This window comes from Phyllobates terribilis, unplaced genomic scaffold, assembly GCF_046119375.1.
Source record: "Phyllobates terribilis strain yellow unplaced genomic scaffold, ASM4611937v1 Scaffold_5__5_contigs__length_657084704, whole genome shotgun sequence".
Lineage (NCBI taxonomy): Eukaryota > Metazoa > Chordata > Amphibia > Anura > Dendrobatidae > Phyllobates > Phyllobates terribilis.
This window is the reverse complement of record NW_027362765.1, coordinates 602,045,152-602,052,286: the sequence shown is the minus strand read 5'-3', so window position 1 is coordinate 602,052,286 and position 7,135 is coordinate 602,045,152.

Sequence of the window (7,135 nt, the reverse complement as noted above, 5' to 3'; positions counted from 1 at the left end):
CGCAGACACAAGGCGGGAAAGCGTTTCCCGTAATGCCAGCATGATGGAAGTTGCCAGTACAACTCTTAGGTCTTACCGAGTTTTGTTGTTTTTTAAAGACTCTGAAGATAACTCCAAAAAGGCCATTTGCACAACCTGCCAGGCCAGCATCAGCAGGGGTAGCAAAACTAGCAGCCTGACCACCACCAGCATGATCAGGCACATGGCAATGACAACGACTAAGTGGGCCGAACCCCAGGGTCCAGAAACAGTGTCTGCGGGTGACACCACTGCTTCTTCCGCTGTTGTGCGTGCATGCCAGTCCCCTGTCCATGGCGGATGCGAAGATGACTCCCGCCCTGCAGGTGTCATTGCCCACTCTCAACTAGCACCATTAGCAAGCACGTCCACGTCCTTGTCCCAGCGCAGCATTCAGTTGTCCCTACCCAGTCCTTGGAACGCAAGCCCAAATACGCAGCCAACGCCCCAGAGGCCACACTATTATATTCACATATTTCGTGAATGCTTGCGCTCAAAACGTTGCCTTTTATGCTCGTGGAGACGGAAGCTTTCCACAGCCTGATGCCGGCAGCTGTAGCTCGGAACTCGGTCACCAGCCACCACTATTTCACCCGGTGTGCTGTTCCCACATTACATGAGCACGTGTCCCACAACATTAGCCGTGCCCTCAACAACGCAGTTACTGGGAAAGTCCACCTAACCACAGACACGTGGACAAGTGCTTGTGGGCAGGGACGGTACATCTCGCTGACGGCACACTGGGTTATTATAGTGGAAGCCGGGAAACAGTCGAACCTTGAGACGGGACATGTCCTCCCGACGCTGAGGATTGTGGGCCCTGGGACAATCAGTGTTGACCCCACATTCTACAGCTCCTGCACCTCCTCCTCTTCAGCCTCCATCTCTGAAATGACCACATCAGTCAGAAGCTGGAAGCACTGCAGCACTGCTTCGGGCAAGTGGCAACAGGCTGTGCTGAAGCTAGTATGCTTAGATGACAAATTGCACAAAGTTGAAGAGTTGTGGACAGCTCTGAAAGAGCAGGCAGATCTGTGGCAGGCATTGCTGACCCTACAGCCAGGCATGGTCGTGTGTGACAATGGCCGGAACCTGGTGGCGGCTCTGAGGTGAGGCGAGCTCACACACATACCATGCCTGGCCCATGTGCTTAAACTCGTCGTTCAGTGGTTTTTCAAAACCTACCCGGATCTGCCTGATCTGCTTGTCAAAGTGTGCCGCGTGTGTGCCCATTTTAGAAAGTCAGCTACAGCTTCCGCCGCCATTGCCGAACGTTTGCAGCTTTCAGCTCACTGACTGGTGTGCGATGTCCTCACGCGTTGGAACTTTACATTGCAGATGTTGGGAAGATTTTGTGAGCAGAAGAGAGCAGTTATTGACTACCAGCATCAACAAGGCCATCTGTATTCAGGTAAGACTCCACATATAAGACCCCAGGAGTGGACATGGATGTCAGACATCTGTACCATCCTCCAAAACTTTGAGGACTCCACCAAGATGGTGAGCGGCGATAACGCCATAATTAGCATCACCATCCCACTTTTCTGTCTTCTGAAATGCTCTCTGCTCACAAATAAAGAGGATGCATTGCAGGCGGAGCATGATGAGATGAAGCAAGAAACCATACAGGGTGATTCCACACAGCTCAGCCTCATCTCATCCCAACGTGGATTGGGTGGCAATGTGGAAGAGGAGGAGGAAGAATAGGAGCTAGTTTCCTGTGCTATAGATGGTACTACCTGCACAACTGTCACACTGTTCAGCGTGGATGGGCTGAGGACAGGGAGGAGGAGGATGAGGACGAGAACATGGTCAGTCGTCTTCTTGGTAAGGACACGGAAGTCTTGCCTGTTATCAGTCTGGCACACATGGCTGAGGTTATGTTACGCTGTTTTTCTCGTGACTCTCGCATTGTCCAAATTTTGGGTGACAGTCATTACTGGTTGGTGACACTTCTAGACCCACACTACAAGGAGAACTTTCTGTCTCTTATTCCCACGCCAGACAGGCCTAATAAAATGGGGCAGTACCAGAATGCCCTTGTTGCAGAATTATTAAAAAAATTCCTATCTGAAAACGCTGGCGGCAGAGGTCACAGTTCATTGGACATCCAAGGAGTACAGGCGAGAGAGACACAAACCTAATCCAGCAGTTGCAGGGGAACACTGTCAAAGTTCGGGGACATTTTTCTCAGACCCTCCCATCGCACAGGCCCTGATGTGTGGGGTACTCTCACAAGGAGGGAAAAGTTTAGGAAGATGCTGAGGGAGTACCTTGCTGGCCATCCTCCATGATTCCTCTGTACCTTATAATTATTGGGTATCCAAGCTGGACACGTGGCATGAACTGGCTCTCTACCCTTTGGAGGTCCTGGCATGCCCTGCTGCTAGCGTTTTGTCAGAGCGGGTTTTTAGTGCCACAGGTGGAATTATATCTGATAGGCGCATCCGAAAATGCTGGCAGGCTGACTGTTTGAAAAATGAATATGGGCTGGATTGGGCCAGACTTCTCAACACCACCGAATGATAGCAGTGTAACATAAACTGAAATACAGTGTCTCTTTTTTGGGAGGTCTAACGCTATTAACATACACCTCTGTCTTCACACCCAGACATGGGTATACGCTTCCTGATTTGGTCTATTTGCTCTTGTCCTCCTCCTTCTCCTCATCCTCACCTTCCACCACCATATCACCACCATATCTACCATATCACTATGTCTATGTCTCTTGCAAGGGGCATTGGAGTTCCTCCAAATTTTTGGCAGCCAATGCATTCACTGCATAGGCAAACAGTATGGGAGACCCACTTCCTAATAATGGGAACATTGTTTTCAGGAGGCCCTCTGACCTCTACGTCTCTTGCAAGGGGCATTGGAGTTCCTCCAAATTTTTGGCATCCGCTACATTCACTGCATAGGCAAATAGTATGGGAGACCCACTTCCTAATAATGGGAACATTGTTTTCAGGAGGCCCATCTCTTGCAAGGGGCACTGGAGTTCCTCCAAAATTTTGGCAGCCGTTGCAGTCACTCCATAATCAAGAACAGTATGGGAGACCCACTCCTTTCTAATAGGAACATGTCATTACTGTGGCCCAGCTCTATGTGTCTTTAAATTGTTATTGGGGTTTTTCCTAAATTTTGGCAGCCGTTGGACTCACTGCATACCCTATGACTGTATAGCAGACCCGCTCCTTTCTATTGGGAACATGTCGTTACTGTGGCCCAGCTCTATGTGTTTTTAAATTGTTATTGAGGTTTTTCCCAAATTTTGGCAGCCGTTGGACTCACTGCATACCCTATAACTGTATAGCAGACCCGCTCCTTTCTATTGGGAACATGTCGTTACTGAGGTCCAGCTCTATGTGTCGTTAAATTGGTATTGGGCTTTTCCTAAAATTTGGCAGCCGTTGGACTCACTGCATACCCTATAACTGTATAGCAGACCCGCTCCTTTCTAATGGGAACATGTCATTACTGTGGCCCAGCTCTATGTGTTTTTAAATTGTTATTGAGGTTTTTCCCAAATTGTGGCAGCCGTTGGACTGACTGCATACCCTATAACTGTATAGCAGAGCCGCTCCTTTCTAATCGGAACATGTCGTTACTGAGGCCCAGCTCTATGTGTCCTTAAATTGGTATTGGGGTTTTTCCTAAATTTTGGCAGCCATTATACTCACTGCATACCCTATAACTGTATAGAAAACGCGCTCCTTTCTAATGGGAACATGTCATTACTGTGGCCCAGCTCTATTTGTCTTTAAATTGTTATTGGGGTTTTTACTAAATTTTAGAAGCTGTTGGACTCACTGCATGCCCTATAACTGTATAACAGAGCCGCTCCTTTCTAATGGGAACATGTCGTTGCTGAGGCCCACCTCTATGTGTCTTTAAATTTGTATTGGGGTTTTTCCCAAATTTTGGCAGTCATTGCAGTCACTGCATGGGCATTACCACTATAGGAGACCCACTCCTTTATAATGGGAACATTTTTTTACTGAGACCCTCCTCTATGTCTCTTCAAAGGGGTATTGGGGTGCATCCAAATTTTTGGCAGCCCTTGCAGTCACTGCATACCAAAAACAGTATAGGAGACCCACTCTTTGATAATAGGAACAGCAAAGCATAGCCGACTGCTGGCCCTTTAAGAATAGTAAGGGCCGCCTGATGGCCCTATAAAAATAGTGTTTATGACTTTCAGAGTCCCTCCTTCATAAATGAAACAGGATGTGTCTGATCATGTCTCATACATCACATGGCAAGATAAGGTAGTAAAATGTTAAAATGACATTTACCGGTGAATGTATTTTTCATCGTTGAAAGCAATGCAAAGTGCAAAAACGCATCAAAAACGCTATGTGTGAACATAGCCCAGGGTGTGGAGGAGAATTTTTGTTGTGATATATTTATTTTGCCTTATATACAAGTCATTCCCCTGGAAAGGATGTTCCTTAACATTCTTCCCAGGAAAATCCAGTTTGGTTTACTTTTTGTATGTTTTATTGTGAGTCCGTAAAAGTGGCATAATACCTTTGACAACACTGTTGACAGCAGTGACCTGGGAGTCAGAGATGCTTCCAGGGGTCTTCCCCATGCTGTTACCATGTAATTTGAGCACTGTTCCCATAGATTTGGGCAATATTTAGGCTCTCTGCAAACCGCAGGAGAAGGGGGGGTGTCTGGAAAAATGCTCGAGTTTCCCATAGACTTACATTGGGCTCGTTACTCGAGCACTCGAGCATTTTAATGGTCGCTCATCACTAGACTTCAGTCCTGCTATGTGTAACAAAAATGCTCATCTGCTATAAGCAGTTCGGCAATGACAACCATTGGGGTCTCCTGTAGACCCCAGGTTGTCATGCCAACCCTTCGGTGCCCCGCAATCATGTGATGGGCATGCCTATAAGCGGGTCTTATGATGTGCTTGAGATTGACAGCGGGATTTAACATGTTAACAGCTGCGGGTTGATCGGAAACGGTGCGGGAGGAGACTTATGATGTACCTGTACAACATAGGTAGGAAAGGGGTTAAAGCTACTTAAAAAAAATCTAAATAAAGTATGAAAAAACTAAAATATTATGCTACTAAAATTGAAAGCTAAAAAAAAAGTACACATTTGTGGCATCTCAGCATATGAAATGATCCAAACTATAAATTTGTACCATAACCGTGACTTACCAGGCTTTCACATTACATTTAATTACATTCAATTCCCCACGAAACGGGATTCGGACGTATGCGCCTATGGGGCCATAGACTGTAATGATGACGAGCGAGCGAACGTGCGCTCTGTCTGCATTATTTTCGGGCGTGTTCCCCTACAGGAGGTGGACACCCAGATGCAGTCTATTACGTCTGGGCATCTGCCTCCTGTAGGCGTACACTCCTGAAAATGATGCAGACAGAGCGCATGTTCACTCTGCCAGCATCATTAGTCTATAGCCCCTCGGCGCATACATCCGAATCCCGTTTTGGGGGGGAATAGTCGGACGTATGCCCCAACGGGGCTACTGAACGCAATGTGAAAGCACTCTTTTCACACATATTTTTGCTGCATTTTTTATGCAAATAACAAGCTGCCTTTTACAGTACCAGCAAAAGCTACGAGATTTCAGAAATCTCATGCACACATTTTTTTCCTAATGGAATTGGGAAACTACAGCATTCTTTAAATCTGCAGCATGTCAATTCTTTCAGCGTTTTTGCAGTGTATTTCACCCATAGAAAGCAATAAGAAAATGGGAAAACACTGATTTTGTAGCGTTTTGGTGACTAAAATGGACTTTATTATCCGTACCAAAAAAATCACTGCAAAAATGCCACAAAAATTCAGCAAAATCTGCTTTTTTAAGCAACTTCTTTACTGCCGAGAGAGCAGGATTTGCTTGCAGAAAAAAACACTGCAAAAACGTTACGTGTGAACATAGCCTTACAATGATTAAAAAATAAGGAACACACCAAGAATGTAGCCTTTCCATCATACTGACAGAAAATAGAATAAAAAATTATCAAAAAGCCATATAGGAAAAAAATGGAATAACTGAAAACATCATCTTGCGTCGCAAAAAAAATAAGCTCCCACTCAGATCTGGCATCTGTCAACAAAGCTTTTCACAGTACCAGTAGCTTAAATACATTAGAAAGCGACATGGCTCCCAAAAACCATTCCAGTAAAATTCTCTTTCCCAAAGCCAAATGGGAACCCCATAGCATGCCAAAACCCAGGGGCGGACCTACCGCCCATGCAGCCCGTTCATTGAACGGGGGCCCCGAGGGACAGGGGGCCCCTCCAGCCTCCAGCAGGGCCGCCATCAGGGCGTGACTGTCCTGACTCCAGTATGGGGCCCAGCCGGTTGGGGCCCCCACAGAGCCCCATTGGGGCCCCCCTCTTGTGCGTCTCCTCATGGGGCCCCCGCAGGGCCGGCGTCAGCACCCGGCGCACCTGGGCAAATGCCGGGGCCGTGAGCAGGCGGGGGGGGCCCCTCACCGTCGGGCACCCCGTGCGCTATGGGACCTGTGAGTGGAGGAGAGTGGTGTCAGCGCCCGCTCCCCCCCGCTTGCTCAGGGCCCCAGCACCCGCCACAATACTTACCCCTCCCCGTGCCTCCGCAGCAGCTCCTGCATCCTCCGCGGCTGCTACATTGTGACGTCTCAGGTCAGAGGGCGCGGTGACGTCTTTACACCGCGCTCTCTCCTGAGCAGTCACAGTGCAGAGCGGGATGAGGCCAGCGACGCTGGAGTCCGGAGCAGTAGCAGCAGGTGAGACGTGAGGTGAGTATTTGATTTTTTTTTTTATTGTATGGAGGCATGGGGCAGTATAAGGGAAGGGGGTGAGGTGGGGGTGTGTGACATCCTGCATGGGGCATTATAAGGGGGGGGTGACATCCTGCATGGGGCATTATAAGGGGGGGTGACATCCTGCATGGGGCATTATAAGGGAAAGGGGGGGTGTGCGACATCCTGCATGGGGCATTATAAGGGAGGGGGGGTGTGTGTCATCCTGCATGGGGCATTATAAGGAAGGGGGCGTGTGTGTCATCCTGCATGGGGCATTATAAGGGGGGGTGACATCCTATATGGGGGGGAACAGCCTGTATGGGGCATTATGTGGGGGAA